The following is a 17,580-nucleotide window of genomic DNA, read 5'->3' as shown; positions in this document are numbered from 1 at the left end:
TGGAGGTGTTGGCAGCATGAGGAGACCATATAGTGGCTGAATGACACAGAGTGGAGGTGTTGGCAGCATGAGGAGACCATATAGTGGCTGAATGACACAGCGTGGAGGTGTTGGCAGCATGAGGAGACCATATAGTGGCTGAATATTGGCTCAATGACACAGCATGGAGGAGTTGGCAGCATGAGGAGACCATATAGTGGCTGAATGACACAGCGTGGAGGTGTTGGTAGCATGAGGAGACCATATAGTTGCTGAATGACACAGCATGGAGGAGTTGGCAGCATGAGGAGACCATATAGTGGCTGAATGACACAACGTGAAAGTGTTGGCAGCATGAGGAGACCATATAGTGGCTGAATGACACAGCGTGGAGGTATTGGCAGCATGAGGAGACCATATAGTTGCTGAATGACACAGCATGGAGCTGGCAGCAGCATGAGTAGTGTATTCAACTGACCTGGATAGCATGCGGCGAGCATGTACAACTGCATAAGAAAATTTAGATGAATTACTCACGACCACCACGTTCGGGTCTTCTTGGAACTTTGCTTTTTATTAATGTGTTATATTCAGAATCATCACAATTTCTTATCAAGATGCATAGGGGTACGATGGTTTACATCCCAAGTGGGCAAGATGACAAATGCCTCAGCTCCAGCCTGCAGCACTACATTGCGGGGAACACCCCTTAATCATGCGCACAGGTGAGGAGTCTAAGCTGGGCTAAATACACTGGTATGTTACAAAAGTTTAACTCTTTCAGCGCTTGTTTCATTTAAATACAACTCTTATATGATGCCAGGCATTTTTTTTTATATATAACCTCAGCTACTCATAAGAATACCTTATAACTGCACACTTCATTCATTCCTTTCGGTCCTAACTCCGTTATCTAATATGCCTCACGCCTCAACAATGCTTTTTTTTATTTTCTTCTTTATTTGTTCTCCTTTCAACTTCTTCTATTATCTGCCATCTGAGATCTGTTGTAGTGTGTCCAAATTATTTAAAGTGTTGTGTTACACTCGTTTCTCCATGTTGCGTTTCTTTTATTCCCTCTAGTTCCAAGTGTGAATACCGTCTTATCAAAGATTTATGTTCACCAATCCTCACTTTGATTTGTCTTGAAGTCTGTCCGACATAGACTTTGCCACATGGACATTTTAATAGGTATATCACATTGGAACTCAGACAGGAATAAAAACTTTAGTTTTTTATTTTAGTACCTTTTGTAGGATGATGTATACAATCACTTCTTATGATACTATGACATTGGGAACATAATAGACATGGATATGTCCCTTTCTTTTTTGTAGCCAAAATGTTCATTTTTTAGGTTTTATATCACTTCTTATAAGCCTATCTCCAATAGTTTTACCCTTTTTAAAGCCAAACATATCTTAGAATCTTTAAATAATTTTCCATACTTTGGATCTGCTCTCAATACTTTCCAATATTTTAAAATTATATTTTGTATTATTTTAGAACGTTTATCAAATCTACCAGTGTATATTATTCTATTCATTTTACTTATTTTTTCTGATCTCTGTCTAAATTTTTGCCTGGGTGTTTTTCCAGCTTCCTCTGCTATTTTCTCAACTTCATTATTTTTAATATCCTTTTTCTAGAAATGTTTCTACTCGATATTCTTCTTGCTCTAATAAAATGACTTTTAGGGAGCCCTTTGAAAGTAGTGGGTGCATGATATGATGTATGGTGCAACATACTATTTCGATATGTAGGTTTGTTATATAAAGTTGTAACAATATTGGCTCCATTTGTATGAATTTCTACATCTAAAAAATGTATAACATCTACACTGTATGTAAGGGTAAATTGGATAGTGTCATGGTACTGATTTAATTTTTCCACAAATTCTAATAGTGATTTTTCATCATCTTCCCAAAGCATGAAGACATCATCCATGTAGCGAAGCCACGTGGACGAGGTCTTCAGGCTGCATGTACCAAACACGTATATTTCTTCATAATTTGCCATAAGGGCATTAGCTAAGCTAGGGGATACTGACGAGCCCATAGAAACTCCTCCTATTTGGAGAAAAAAATCCCCATTAAATCGAAAAAAATTTTTAGACAGAGTAAGAAAAAGTTCAGTTTCCGATTGTTTATACGAGTATTACGTGCCAGTAGTTCTTGGACACATTGCATGCCCTCTTTTTGTGGAATGTTAGTATACAAGCTTTGTACATCTAATGCACAAAGGAACGATACATTATCAAATTTACAACTTTCTAGTTTGAGTAGATGTTTGCTTGACACTAACGATTTTCTCGACAAACTAGAAAGTTGTAAATTTGATAATGTATTGTTCCTTTGTACATTAGATGTACAAAGCTTGAATACTAACATTCCACAAAAAGAGGGCATGCAATGTGTCTAGAACTACTGGCACGTAATACCTGTATAGACAATCGGAAACGTAACTTTGATGTCCTTTGGATCCGTTGGTCTTGCTCTGTCTAAAAAAAAATTTCGATTTAATGATGATTTTTTTTCTCCAAGTAGGAGGAGTTTCTATGGGCTCGTCAGTAGCCCCTAGCTTAGCTAATGCCTTTATGGCAAATTATGAAGAAATATATGTGTTTGGTACATGCAGCCTGAATACATCGTCCACGTGGCTTTACGACGTGGATGATGTCTTCATGCTTTGGGTAGATGATGAAAAATCACTATTAGAATTTGTGGAAAAATGTAATCAGTGTCATGACACTATCCAATTTACCCTTACATACAGTATAGATGTTATACATTTTTTTAGATGTAGAAATTCATAAAAAATGTAGCCAATATTGTTACAACTTTATATAACAAACCTACAGATCGCAATCCAGAGATCCAAAGTATGTAAAATGATTTAAAGATTTATCTATTAAGATTTACCCTAAAAAGGGTAAAACTATTGGAGATAGGCTTATAAGAAGTGATATAAAACCTAAAAAAATGAAAAAACAAGACTTTTTGGCTACAAAAAAGAAAGGGACATATCCATGTCTATTATGTTCCCAATGTCATAGTATCATCATCCTACAAAAGGTACTAAAATAAAGTTCCAATGTGATATACCTATTAAAATGTCCATGCGGCAAAGCCTATGTCGGCCAGACTTCAAGACAAATCAAAGTGAGGATTGGTGAACATAGATCTTTGATAAGACGGTATTCACACTTGGAACAAGAAGGAATGAAAGAAACACAACATGGAGAAACTAGTGTAGGACGACACTTTAAACAATTTGGACACACTACAACAGATCTCAGATGGCAGATAGTGTTGGACGCGAATATTCGCATTTCCAATTTATATCGTGAATATCGCAAATTCGTGAATATTGCGAATATATTCGCAATATATTCGAAATTGCGAATATTCGCTTTTTTCTGCATATGTGCATATGTGAATTTTTGTATATGCGGATATTCGCATATGTGAATATTTGCATATTCCTTCTTTTCACTTGTGGGCCAATTAGAATGATGCAAATACACTTGTCAGAGGTTATCAACAACATCCCTAGCAACCAATAATAAAGTTGCCCACCCCCACACTGTTTTCTTCCTCGAATACACAAATATGCGAATATTCACATATGCAAATACGAATACGCGAAATTCGCGAATAAAGGACGAATATTGGTCTATATATTCGCAAAATATTGTGAATTCGAATATGGGCAATGCCGCTAATCACTAATGGCAGATAATAGAAGAAGTTGAAAGGAGAACAAATAAAGAAGAAAATAAAAAAGCACTATTGAGGCGTGAGGCATATTGGATCAATCGAACTGAAAGGAATTAATTAAATGTGCAGTTATAAGGTATTCTTATGAGTAACTGAGGTTATATATATATATATATATATAAAAATAAAAAAAATGCCTGCCATCAAATATAAGAGTTGTATCTAAATGCAACAAGCGCTGAAAGAGTTAAACTTTTGTAACATACCAGTGTATTTAGCCCAGTTTAGACTCCTCACCTGTGCGCATGATTAAGGGGTGTTCCCCACAACGTAGTGCGGCAGGCTGGAGCTGAGGTATTTGTCATCTTGCCCACTTGGGATGTAAACCATCGTACCCCTATGCATCTTCATAAGAAATTGTGATGATTCTGAATATAACTCATTAATAAAAAGTGAATTCTGGTAGAAAACAGACATGGTGCACATCTACAATCTTGAATAATGATCTGATTGCTTCTCAGCATAATATCAAAAACTAACAGGTTGTTAGTATACATTTTTGATCAAAAAGTACAAGCCCACTCGCCACGTCAAGGCCACCTATTTAGAGTGGGTCCCTAACGTCCCTAGCATAAAATGGCGTAGCACTGGGCGGCGACCACCACCGCCGCGACACCAGTGCCCACGGGGGGGGGGAACAACCCACTGGCAAAGAGGCCCCAATGCCACTCAAACCAGTCTATGGGCCGCACCTCCCCGCAGACACGGTGCCACGGCAGCAACGGACGCCGCACAGCACCACACCAGTGTGAACAAGGTGTAATAGCTCACTTACCATGCTCTCCCAGTCAGACTGGGAGGCTGCTAGGAAAGAAATGGCCCTTGTGTAGCTAACTACTACTTATATAGGGTTGGGCTGAGTGGGTGGGGAAGAGTGCAGCACATGTTCAAACAAAAAAAAAAGGAGGGGATAGAAAACACAGTGTGAATTCGGGTAGAAAACAGACATGGTGCACATCTACAATCTTGTATAATGATCTGATTGCTTCTCAGCATAATATCAAAAACTAACAGGTTGTTAGTATAAATAATACTATTATATAAATAAATACTAGTATAAATAACATTAATAAAAAGCAAAGTTCCAAGAAGACCCGAACATGGTGGTCGTGAGTAATTCATCTAAATTTTCTTATGCAGTTGTACATGCTCGCCGCATGCTATCCAGGTCAGTTCAATACAGTTTGCATTGGTGGTGAACGATAGCACCACTTACCTGTGATGGACTTGCTTTATCCTATATATAAAAGGAGAAGACCTGACTCACTGACTCATCAACGCCCAGCCTAAACCCTTGGACCTAGAAACCTGAATTTTTGCACAGGTGTTGTTTTTAAGAGGTAGACGAGGAATAAGAAAGGATTTTTCAAAATTCCACCCTTAAGGGGGTGAAATTTTTTTATTTTTTTTTAAAGTCCCATACAAGTCTATGGGAAATATATGTTACTGCATAACTTCCAAATGGCTGGATATATTTCGATAATACTTGGTCACATGTTACTTATATGTCCACTTAAAATATAGGATAGTTAATTTAACCCTTTACTACCCCCATTTGTGAGGGTCGGGGTTTTTGTTTAAAGTCCCATACAAATCAGTGGGAAATGTATGTTCCCACATAACTTCCGTACGGCTGGAGATATTTCAATACCTGGTACACATATTACAGGTCGGGATATGAGGACGGGATGGGAGGTCGAGAAATGAGGTCGGGATTGGAGGTCGAGATCGCAGGTCAAAATAGGAGGTTGAGATAGGAGGACGAGATGATCGGGATCGGAGGTCGTGATAGGAGGTTGGTATAGAAGGTCAAGATAGGAGGTCGAGTTAGGAGGATGGGATATGAGGTCGAGATAGGAGGACAGGATAGGAGGTTGGGATAGGAGGTAGAGATAGGAGGACGGGATAGGAGGTCGGGATAGGAGGTCGAGATAGGAGGTTGAGATAGGAGGACGGGATAGGAGGATGGGATAGGAGGTCGGGATAGGAGGTCGGGATAGGAGGTCGGGATAGGAGGTCGGGATAGGAGGTCGAGATAGGAGGTCGAGATAGGAGGTCAGGTTAGGAGGTTGAGATAGGAGGACGGGATATGAGGACGGGATAGGAGGTCGGGATAGGAGGTCGGGATAGGCGGTCAAGATAGGAGGACGGGATGGTTGGGATAGGAGGTCGAGATAGGAGGACGGGATTGTCGGGAAAGGAGGTCGAGATAGGAGGACGAGATAGGAGATCAAGATAGGAGGACAGGATAGGAGGACGGGATAGGAGGTCAGGATAGGAGGTCGGGATAGGAGGAAGGGATAGGAGGACGGGATAGGAAGTCGGGATAGGAGATCGGGTTGGGGGGTGGAGATAGGAGGACAGGATATGAGGACGGGATAGGAGGACGGGATAGGAGGTTGGGATAGGAGGTTGGGATAAGAGGTTGGGATGAGAGGTTGGGATAGGAGGTAAAGATAGGAGGTCAAGATAGGAGGATGGGATATGAGGACAGGATAGGAGGTCAGGATAGGAGATCGGGATAGGAGGACGGGATGGGAGGTCGAGATAGGAGGTCGAGATGGGAGGACGGGATAGGAGGACGGGATATGACGACTGTTGGCAGTATATAAGCAGCGCGAAGCTGCGGGCAAAAGCTAATATATATATATATATATATATATATATATATCAGTATTGCCCATACACCATCGTAACCTATTGTTGTTGAAGCAGCATGAGTAGACACTAGGGATTCACAACCCCTAAGATTAAAAGATTAATTTTGAAATTTAAATTGAAGATTTAGGTTAGCTAGATGTTTAGGTTAGCTAGATGCTGGATGCTAAAAAAATGTTTAGACCCATGCCCAGCAGCATCAGTAAACCATATATTGGCTGAATGACACAGCCTGGAGTTGGCTGAAGCATGAGGAGACCATATAGTGTCTGAATGGCACAGTCTGCAGTCGGCAGAAGCATGAGGAGACCATTGAAATTTAAGATTTTTAAATTGAAATTTTAACTCCCAAGTTTTAGTGTCCCGGGCCCCGGCATGTGTGAACAAAGGACCAAATCTAACAAGATGTCACATGTCACATGACAGTACAATGGCACAGCCTGGAGTTGGCTGAAGCATGAGAAGAGACCATATAGTGGCTGAATGAGACAGCCTGGAGGTGGCATCAGTATGAGGAGACCATATAGTGGCTGAATGACTGCCTGGAGTTTGTTGCAGCATGGGGAGACCATAAAGTGTCTGAATAGCACATCCATGATTTGGCTGAAGCATGAGGAGACCATATAGTGGATGAATGGTACAGCCTGGAGTTTGTGGCAGCATAAAGACACCATATAGTTGCTTAATGGCACAGCCTGGAGTTTGTGGCAGCATGAGGAGACCATATAGTGGCTAAATGGCACAGCCTGGAGGTGGCTGAAGCATGAGGAGACCACAGAGTCTGAATGGCACAGCCTGGAGGTGGCTGAAGCATGAGGAGACCATATAGTGGCTGAATGGCACAGCCTGGAGGTGGCTGAAGCATGAGGATACCATATAGTGGCTTAATGAGACAGCCTGAAGGTGGCAGCAGCAGCATCAGGAGTCCTAAAAGTTACCCTAATGAAGAGGAATTTCTGAAACTGGGGACCAGCACCTTAATTATGTTTTGCAGTATCCATGGCAGAACAATGAGAGAGCCTGGAGGTGGCAGCATCAGCATGAAGAGACCATAGAGCAGCACAATTAAAGAGCATGGAGGTGGCAGCATCAACTTGAGGAGACCATATGGCAACACAATGACAGTGCCTGGAGGTGGTAGCATCAGCATGAGGAGACCATATGGTGGCACAATGACAGAGCGTGGAGGCGGTAGCATCAGCATGAGGAGACCATAGAGCAGCACAAATAGAGAGCCTGGAGGTGGCAGCATCAGCATAAGGAGACCATAGATCAGCACAATTAGGGAGCTTGGAGGTGGCAGCATCAGCATGAGGAGACCATATGGTGGCACAATGAAAGAGCGTGGAGGAGGTAGCAATAGCATGAGGAGACCAGAGAGCAGCACAATGAGAGAGCCTGGAGGTGGCAGCATCAGCATGAGGAGACCATATGGCGGCACAATGACAGAGCCTGGAAGTGGTAGCATTAGCACGAGGAGACAATAGAGCAGCACAATGGCAGAGCCTGGAGGTGGCAGCAGCAGCATGAGGGCCATGCCAAGTGAGGGTTGAGTCTGAAGAACCCACCGACTGTTGACTGGGGGTGTCAGATGTCACTTGGGATGAAGTGGATGACCGAGTGAATCAATCAATCACGGCTGCTGGGTTGCTGGTCGAGACAGGACTGCTAGCTGACAAAGGGAGCTCAGACCTCTCGCTGCAACTCCGGCTGCCACACGCCCCTACTCTGCTGCGACCTCTGCCTGCACCTGATGAATTTAGGCCTCTGCCACTCCACTGTGCACGTCCTGGCACTACTCTGCCTGACATACTTATTGCATATATCAGGGGAGTACAATACTGTTCACTACGCTTAAAACAGTATTGTCTAGAACAGCAGCAGGTGTGTACTATTAGCTGTCCTTTCACAGTATGTAGGCCCTTGAACGATTAACTGGTACAAAATAGTACACTAATTAGATGTAGGTATGTGGTATCAGGTATGCACTTATGAGGGCAGAAAAATGCGGTACAGTACACTTAAAAAAGCGCATTTTAGTAAAACGTCAGCCAGTGATTACTTTTGCCTGGACGTTCACAGCATGTAGGCCGATGACAGATTAGCAGGTAAAAAATAGTACACTACTTAGAGATGTAGGTATGTGGTATGCACTTATGAGGGCAGAAAAATGCGCTACAGTATGCTTAAAAATACGTATTTTTGTAAACACCAGCCGGTGATTACTTTTCCCTGGACTTTCACAGTATGTTGGCCCAAGACAGATTAGCAGGTAACAAATAGTACACTTCTTAGAGATATAGGTATGTGGTATGCACTTATTATGGCAGAAAAATGCGCTGTAGTATGCGTAAAAACTCCGTATTTTTGTAAAACACCAGTTGGTGATTATTTTTGCCTGGACTTTAACAGTATGTTGGCCCTTGACAGATTAACAGGTACAAAATAGTACACTACTTAGATGTACGTATGTGATATGCACTTATGAGGGCAGAAAAATGCAGTACAGTACGCTTAAAAAACGTATTTTAGTAAAACACCAGCCAGTGATTACTCTTGCCTGGACTTTCACAGTATCTAGGCCCTTGACAGATTAACAGTTACAAAACAGTACACTACTTAGATGTACGTATGTGCTATGCACTTATGAGGGCAGAAAAATGCGGTACAGTACACTTAAAAAAACATATTTTAGTAAAACACCAGCCGGTGATTACTTTTGCCTGGACTTTCACAGTATGTTGGCCCTTGACAGATTAACAGGTACAAAATAGTACACTACTTAGATGTACGTATGTGGTATGCACTTATGAGGGCAGAAAAATGCAGTACAGTATGCTTAAAAAAACGTATTTTAGTAAAACACCAGTCAGTGATTACTCTTGCCTGGACTTTCACAGTATCTAGGTCCTTGACAGATTAACAGGTACAAAATAGTACACTACTTAGATGTACGTATGTGGCATGCGCTTATGAGGGCAGAAAATTGTGGTACAGTATGCTTAAAAAAAACTGATTTTTGCACAACACAAGCAGTACACAACAGTGCTGCAGCACAAAAAAGCTGTGTACTAAACACAAAATTTCACTCTGTTAAAGACTATTAGAAATGGACTACTGGGTATTATAACGTCTACAGACTAGTATACAGATTTGTTGTGGAACAAAGACACAGAATTGCACTGAAAAATTATTCCTGCCTCCTCTGCTAAGGTTTATGAAGTCTCTGCTAAGGTTTATGAAGTTGAGGCAGCTTATTGAAATTTATGAGGCAACACACAGCTATCTACCCCTCTCTGTAATACATTGCTGTAGAAAGTGACTGGGAGGTTAATGGCTGCAGTAAAAATTATTTTCAGTGAAAAAAAGACTGCTCTCTGTCCACCAGAACGCTGATGTGACTAGGATGCTTTTCGGTGTACTACACACACAGCAATGTCAGTCCTATCTCTATGCAGTGTAATGAATGATATGACGAGCCACAAAATGGCTGCCGAATATATAGGGCTGTGACATCACAGGGGTGACTGGCTGCTGATAGGCTGCATCCTGCATGTGATTCCAGGTCATCCCACCTACTTCCCTTCCTGCCTTGCCTTCCTGCCTTTCCAGCATTCCTTGACTCATGCACTGACATGTGGATCCGCCATTTTAGATACCCTGGAGCCTGGACCGCAGTTAATGGAGTTTAATGAAGCATTTCACGCAATAGATATGTGGCGATATTCGAAATTTGTAACAAATTCGGGTTCGTCAGCTTCGATTCGCTCATCTCTAATTAGAACATTCTCTATTTACATATTTTGCAAAATTCATGTACGATTCCCATTTCACTACTTCGGCTATAGCCCAATAAGCTCATAGGTTTTGGTGACAGACATTGGAAGGTAGATGTGTTTTTTATATCAAGCCTATTCTCATTCTCTATTACATTTCTTAACCACATGAATGGTGAGCCAATCCAGTGCAAGTTGTGCCAGATTCATCAATAGTGTTTGTACCTTATTGATGAATCTGACAAGCAAACAGTTGTGGATGAAAATCTTCATAAATAAGTTGCTGTTCTCTAGTTCCTCCAAGTATTATGAGTGCATTTTTAAAGGGAATTTATCAGAAGTATATTTTGTTCTGGAAAATCGAAAAATGACCAAATGTCCTACATCAAAAAAAAATCAATGCATAATTGAGAAATTGCTCATGACATGGATAGATATTAAACATTGCTACATTTCATCCAGTTTTTTTATGTGAACAGACAGAGCTCCCATCCATAAAATGGCTTCCTATGAAGGTGCATGTGATAGTAAAATGTCACTCAACCTCCTCCATTGCACCTAAGGCTGAGTAATGTTATGGTCAAATACCACTCCATAGTATACTACCTGATGGATGGGATCCCCTTCCAATCGCATCAGAAGGATGAAGGATCAGGGAGCACAGCTTCTCATTAGACAGAGTACTTCTCAGAGACAGAGTATTATGAGCACAACACCATGTAGCGCATCGACACAGCTTTTCTAGTGTGTCAGCAGATTCCCAGGGATCAGCCTTAGCATATTCTCCACAGACACCACAAATGAGTTGTGACTAGTATGCAATCATTGGGATTTCCAGGATACTACCTTTGAGAAAACATTCCTGTTTAGAAAAGGGAACCGGGGGTGGGGTGCGCCAGCACTTAGCGTCTTTCTCTCTAGTTCCCCAACCCCCCCCGGTTCCTTTTTCTAAATGGGAAGGTTTTATCAAAGGGGGATTCCTGGAAATCCTGATGACTACAAAAAAAAATAATATGTTACTCAGTACCTAATCCTGACCACGTACATCTAATTTTTATGCCTACTCGCCTATGTTTATTATAAAAATCCCTCTTTTAATTAGCTCACAGTATTAGAAATCCTCTCAGGGGAAGGGGGTGTGTCCCTCCCTTGTGGTGGTGGGAGGTGATTGGTGTGTCTGCTCATACAACCTTGTCCATTAGTCATCTCTTGTCCATGACTCATGGACAAGCCTGATGCTGCTCCAGGACTGGTTAGTATCCCAGCTGGTATGGGGACCCCTAATGGTGGGAAATTCAGGAGCCATTTTCTTTATATAATATTCACATTTTTTTTAAGCAACCATATTACAAAAGGTCTTTGATTTCCATCAGTGACAACATTTAAAAAGTTAGCCCATTTAAGGCTCAGTTAATATCTGCAACATGCTGTAATCCATGATAACTTGCTTAAAAACCCACTGCACTAGCAGATTTTGAATGCTTCTTTTCAACACAAAAAAATGCTGCATAAAGTATACCTTTTTCTTTTTTGGCAGATGCCTGCCCATGTTAACATGCACACGCAGGTATTGGAAGACGTGATGGCTTTTTCCAAGCTTTCCAAAAATGATCCCTTTTTGGAGGTTGCAACAGGATTGGTGTGTGTCTCAAAATAGTGAAGAGGAAATGAAAAATTATCAAGCGTTGACTTAACAGGTAGCATAAAGTGGACCCCAAAATAAGCTGGCTGTGTAGTTAATCTGTATAAAATTCTAATTTAGCTTTTTATTTTGAAAGGTAATTTATACAGAGAGTCTAAGAGTGTGGCTATCCAGTACTCTTTTCTTCATGCACACAATACGTCTGTCACTGTCAGTAGTTGTAGCTAGGACTTGCAATGTCGCTGAAGTAAGGCCCTGAATATGTATTACTTTTTGTTTGCAGAGTTGCAACAGGATTGGTGTCTCAAAATAGTGAAGAAGAAATAGCTTTTGTAAACATTGAAAAGTTGGAAAAGTCATAAAGAATTCTCCCTTTTTGGGAGTTGCAACTGGTTTTGTGGCTGGCAAGTAAAGAAGATGCAATATCTTATTCCAAGTGTTTTAAAAAAAAAATTCTCCTTTTTGGTAGGGCAATAGGATTGGTGTCCCATAGCTTTTGCATAAAAAGATAAAAAAATTATTCCTTTTGGGGTCATGGGTTGTGTATGTGTAGGCCTGGCTGGTAGTAGCCGGAGCAAGACCTGTGGATTGGTGGTAATTATAACCAGCGGACAGCAGGCAGTGGTGGACTGGTGGTAGATATAGTAGCCAGCCGACAGCAGGTGGTGGTGGACTGGAGGTATCTGTAGTAGCCAGTGGACAGCAGGGTTGGTGGACTAGTACTAGTTGTAGCCAGTGGACAGCAGGACGTGTTGGACAAGTGATACTTGAAGCCAGGTCTTGTGATGCCACTTCACGTGCTTACATTAAGCCGTAATTCCTAAACTCGGACCCTAATGCCTGGTTTTCTGCATCTGATAAGATGGAAAAGAATGTCCACATGGCAGAATACTGTAAAGAGATAGGTCCACCACCACCACCTGACTGTGCCCCTCCTCTGAAAGGCTTTTTTTCCTTGATGCAGATGCAACAGCAATTCTGCCACTTGCTCCTGAGCTTATAGTGCCCGCAGTCCTACCTCTGATGAGTTTCACAGATGTTCTGGTTATAACTCGGCACCGCTCTTCATCTCTGACATCATTATCATCAAACTCCTCCTTATTGTCCCCATCACTCCTCTCAGTATGAACTTCTGATGTCTGATCATGAACTCATTGCTCCTCTTCAGCATATCCACCATGACACCTTACCACTAGTGCTATGCTTGGCCACAGTTTCAATCTCCACCACTTCTGCAACACACTTTAATGACTGTCCTTACACATTCCTCCTTGTGGCTAATGGTACCCTTCTGCTTAGCACTAGAGGGGGCAAACAAAGACAGAGAGGATGGAACAGTCCATCTAGGACAGACATTTTGCCCATCATACAGTGGAGAAAAAACTAATTTAGTCAGCCACCAATTATGCAAGTTCTCCCACTTAAAAAGATGAGAGAGGCCTGTAATTTTCATCATAGGTACTGTATACCTCAACTATGAGAGACATAGTGAGAGAAAAAAAAATCCATAAAATCACATTGTCTGATTTTTAAAGAATTTATTTGCAAATTATGGTGGAAAATAAGTATTTGGTCACCCACAAACAAGCAAGATTTCTGACTCTCACAGACCTGTAACTTCTTCTTTAAGAGTCTTCTCTGTCCTCCACTCATTACCTGTATTAATGGCACCTGTTTGAACTTGTTCTCAGTATAAAAGACACCTGTCCACAACCTCAAACAGTCACACTCAAAAAACACATGGCATACTATTTTGGAAACTACACCCCTCAAGGCACATAACAAGGGGTCCAGTGAGCCTTAACACCTCACAGGTGTTTGACAACTTTTCGTTAAAGTCCGATGTGTAAATGATTTATTTTTTCACTCAAATACTAGTTTTCCCTCAAATGTAAAATTTTTATAAGGGATAATAGGACAAAATGCCCGTCAAAATTTGTAACCCCATCTCTTCTGAGTATGGAAATTCCCCATGTGTGGACGTCAAGTGCTCTGCTGTTCTACAATTCTCAGAAGAGAAGGAGCGCCATTGAGCTTTTGGGGAAAAAAAATGTTTGGAATGGAAGTCAGGGACCATGTGCGTTTACAATGTCCCCCGTGCTGCCAGAACAGTGGACCTCTCCACATGTGACCCTATTTTGGAAACTACACCCCTCACAGAATTGAATAAGGGGTGCAGTGAGTATTTACACCCCACTGGCATTTGACAGAACTTTGGAACAGTGGGCTGTGCAAATGTAAATTACATTTTTCATTTTCACGGACCACTGTTCCAAAAAGCTGTCAGAGACCTGTGGAGCGTAAATGCTCACTGCACCCCTTATTACATTCTGTGAGGGGTGTAGTTTCCAAAATGGGGTCATATGTTGGGGAGGTCCATTGTTCTGGCACTATGGGGGCTTTGTATACACACGTGGCCTTCAATTCCGGACAAATTTTCTCTTCAAAAGCCCAATGGCGCTCCTTCTCTACTGAGCATTGTAGTTCACACATGGGGTATGTTCTTACTCAGAAGAAATGGGGTTACAAATTTTGGGGAGCTTTTTCCCTATTTTCCCTTGTGAAAATGAAAAATTTAGGGTAACACAGGCATTTTAGTGAAATTTTTTTATTTTTTTTATTTTTCCATCCAACTTTGAAGAATTTTCATCAAACACCTGTGGGGTGTTAAGGCTCACTATACCCCTTGTTAGGTTCCGTGAGGTGTGTAGTTTCCAAAATGGGGTCACATGTGGGTATTTCCTTTTTTGCGTTTATGTCAGAACCGCTGTAATTCAGCCAGCCCTGTGCAAATCACCAATTTAGGCCTCAAATGTACATGGTGCACGCTCACTCCTGAGCCTTGTTGTGCACCCGAAGAGCATTTTACACCCACATATGGTGTGCGTACTCAGGAAAACTTTTTTTTCCTTTTAACGCTTGTGAAAATAAAAAGTATGGGGCAACACCAGCATGTTAGTGTAAACATTTTAATTTTGTTACACTAACAAGCTGGTGTAGCCCCCAACTTTTCCTTTTCATAAGGGGGTAAAAGGAGAAAAAGCCCCCCAAAATTTGCAGTGCAATTTCTCCCGAGTACGGAAATACCCCATATGTGGCCCTAAACTGTTTCCTTGAAATACGACAGGGCTCCGAAGTAAGAGAGCGCCATGCACATTTGAGGACTAACCTTGGGATTGCATAGGGGTGGACATAGGGGTATTCTACGCCAGTGATTCCCAAACAGGGTGCCTCCAGCTGTTGCTAAATTCCCAGCATGGCTGGACAGTCAGTGGCTGTCCGGAAATGCTGGGAGTTGTTGTTTTGCAACAGCTGGAGGCTCCGTTTTGGAAACACTGCCATACAATGTGTTTTTCATTTTTATTGGGGGGGGGGGGGGGGGGGGGGGGCAGTGTAAGGGGGTGTATATGTAGTGTTTTACCCTTGTAGTGTAGTGCTTTTCGGGTACATTTGCACTGGCGTTTTACGGTGAGTTTGCCGCAGCCCAAACTTGAAGCAGGAAACTTACTGTAAACCTGCCCGTGTGGATATACCCTGTACGTTCACATGGGGGGGCAAACCTCCAGCTGTTTCAAAACTGCAACTCTCAGCATGTACTGACAGACCGTGCATGCTGGGAGTTGTACTTTTGCAACATCTGGAGGCACACTGGTTGGAAAACCTTCAGTTAGGTTTTGTTACCTAACTCAGTATTTTCCAACCAGTGTGCCTCCAGCTGTTGCAAAACTACAACTCCCAGCATGTACTGATCACCGAAGGGCATGCTGGGAGATGTAGTTATGCAACAGCTGGAGGTACGCAACTACAACTCCCAGCATGCTGAGACAGCGGTTTGGGCATGCAGGGATTTGCAGTTTTGCAACATCTGGAGGGCTACCGTTTTAGAGAACACTGAAAAGTGATCTCCAAACTGTGGCCCTCCAGATGTTGCAAAACTACATATACCAGCATGCCCAGACAGCAAACAGCTGTTTGGGCATACTAGGAGTTGTAGTTTTGCAAGATCTGGAGGGATACAGTTTAGAGACCACTGTATAGTGGTCTCAAACTGTAGCCCTCCAGCTGTTGCAAAACTCCATATTCCAGCATGCCCAAACAGCTGTTCGGGCATGCTGGGAGCTGTAGTTTTGCAACATCTGGAGGGCTAAAGTTAGAGCCCACTGTATAGTGGTCTCAAACTGTACCCTCCAGATGTTGCTAGGCAACTCACTGGCTTCCGTAGGATCCAGCCGCACGACATCGTCGCCCACCGATCTCCGTCGCCCGCTGCCTCCGGATGGGTAAGTGGATCTGTATTTTTGTAAAACACCAGCTGGCGAATACTGTTGTTTGGACTTTCACAGTATGTAGGCCCCTTGACACATTAACAGGTACAAAATGGTACAATACTTGGAAATATTGTCACTGGTCTGATGACCCCCCCTGGGCATTTGCACAGGATGCTTGCTGAATGATTTCAGGAGCATCCCGGTCCGATCCTTGCCCGGCGCGCGGCAGGGGACAGAATTCTCCATGACGTACGCGTACGTCATGGGTCCTTAAGTACCAGGGTGTTATGACGTACGTGTATGTCAAGGGTCCTTAAGGGGTTAAGAGTCTGATAAAATCTATGCACTGCATTGCGGCTACAATCTTGGAGAGAAAGCAGAGAGAGAGAGAGAGCAGATGAACTACTGATCCCAGAAAGCCTCTATCCAATACAAAGCAAGCTGTGCAAAGCAATGATCAGTGGGCTGACCTCAGACAGTGACCTTCTGCCACTTCCCTGTATTACTGTGTCAGTTGGTATGTCGGGCTCTGTTCACTCATCTCTAATTGCAATATATTTTACAAAAATGTTTTGGAAGTGGACAACCGCTTTAACATATATTCCCAAGACTGAGTTCATAGATAGCATTTTGGTCAGTATTTGTTACTCATTTTGGGGCTCATGTGTGGTTAGGATTTTGGGTCAATTCAAGGAGTGGGTCCAAAACACAAAAAAAGGTGCAGATTGTTATAGTTAGTTTTCCTTTGTGTTGGCCTATCACTTGATTTTGGATAAAAAATACTTACCAAAATAAGAACCAAATACTAACCAAAATGCTACATGTTACCTTTCCTGAGAATTGTAACAAAAAGGTTTAGCAAATATAGAAATCTTACCTGTCCAGGAAGATGAGTATTGAGAAGCCTGACAATATTGTTTAGTATAAACGGTTGGCTGCTTTATAAAGGAGAGAAGTGACAGGTTGTACTGGTGCATCCTCTTATTTCAGACCAGAACACTAGTTTAATAATTACCATACAGATTGCTTAACCAAATAGCCTTGTCTGTGGGGGAAGCTCTTTATTTAATCAACACACAAATCCCATAATGGAATGAGACATTCCAGTAACAGTCAACAGTATTGGGAAATTAGAAGCAATGAAGACATTAGACTTATTTAGCTGTCCGAATATGGGCAAATGAATCAACGTGTATAATGTAAATTACATATATTAAATGAAGCATTATAGAAGAAATATTCATATGTGATTTACTCTAAGGGCTCATCCTAACTACTGTATTATGCTTAAAGGGGTACTCCGGTGAAAACCTTTTTTCTTTTAAATCAACTGGTGGCAGAAAGTTAAACATATTTGTATATTACTTCTATTAAAAAATCTTAATCCTTCCAGTACTTATTAGCTGCTGAATGCTACAGAGGAAATTCCTTTCTTTTAGGAACACTGATGACATCACAAGCACAGTGCTCTCTACTGA

The 17,580-nt window shown here is 41.9% G+C and overlaps 1 protein-coding gene across 1 annotated transcript in view; it reads right to left on the bottom strand.

The window, feature by feature from the left end:
- Positions 1–17,019, bottom strand: part of LOC130356427 (complement receptor type 1-like) — an 82,938-nt gene extending 65,919 nt beyond the window's left edge. The window contains exon 1 of the mRNA XM_056557962.1: positions 16,980–17,019. The gene's annotated coding sequence lies outside the window, so the exon portion shown is untranslated. The remainder of the gene's footprint in view (positions 1–16,979) is intronic.
- Positions 17,020–17,580: the final 561 nt, after the last annotated feature.

Source organism: Hyla sarda, chromosome 2 (assembly GCF_029499605.1).
Source record: "Hyla sarda isolate aHylSar1 chromosome 2, aHylSar1.hap1, whole genome shotgun sequence".
NCBI classification, from domain to species: Eukaryota; Metazoa; Chordata; class Amphibia; order Anura; family Hylidae; genus Hyla; species Hyla sarda.
This window is presented reverse-complemented; position numbering and strand designations above follow the sequence as displayed.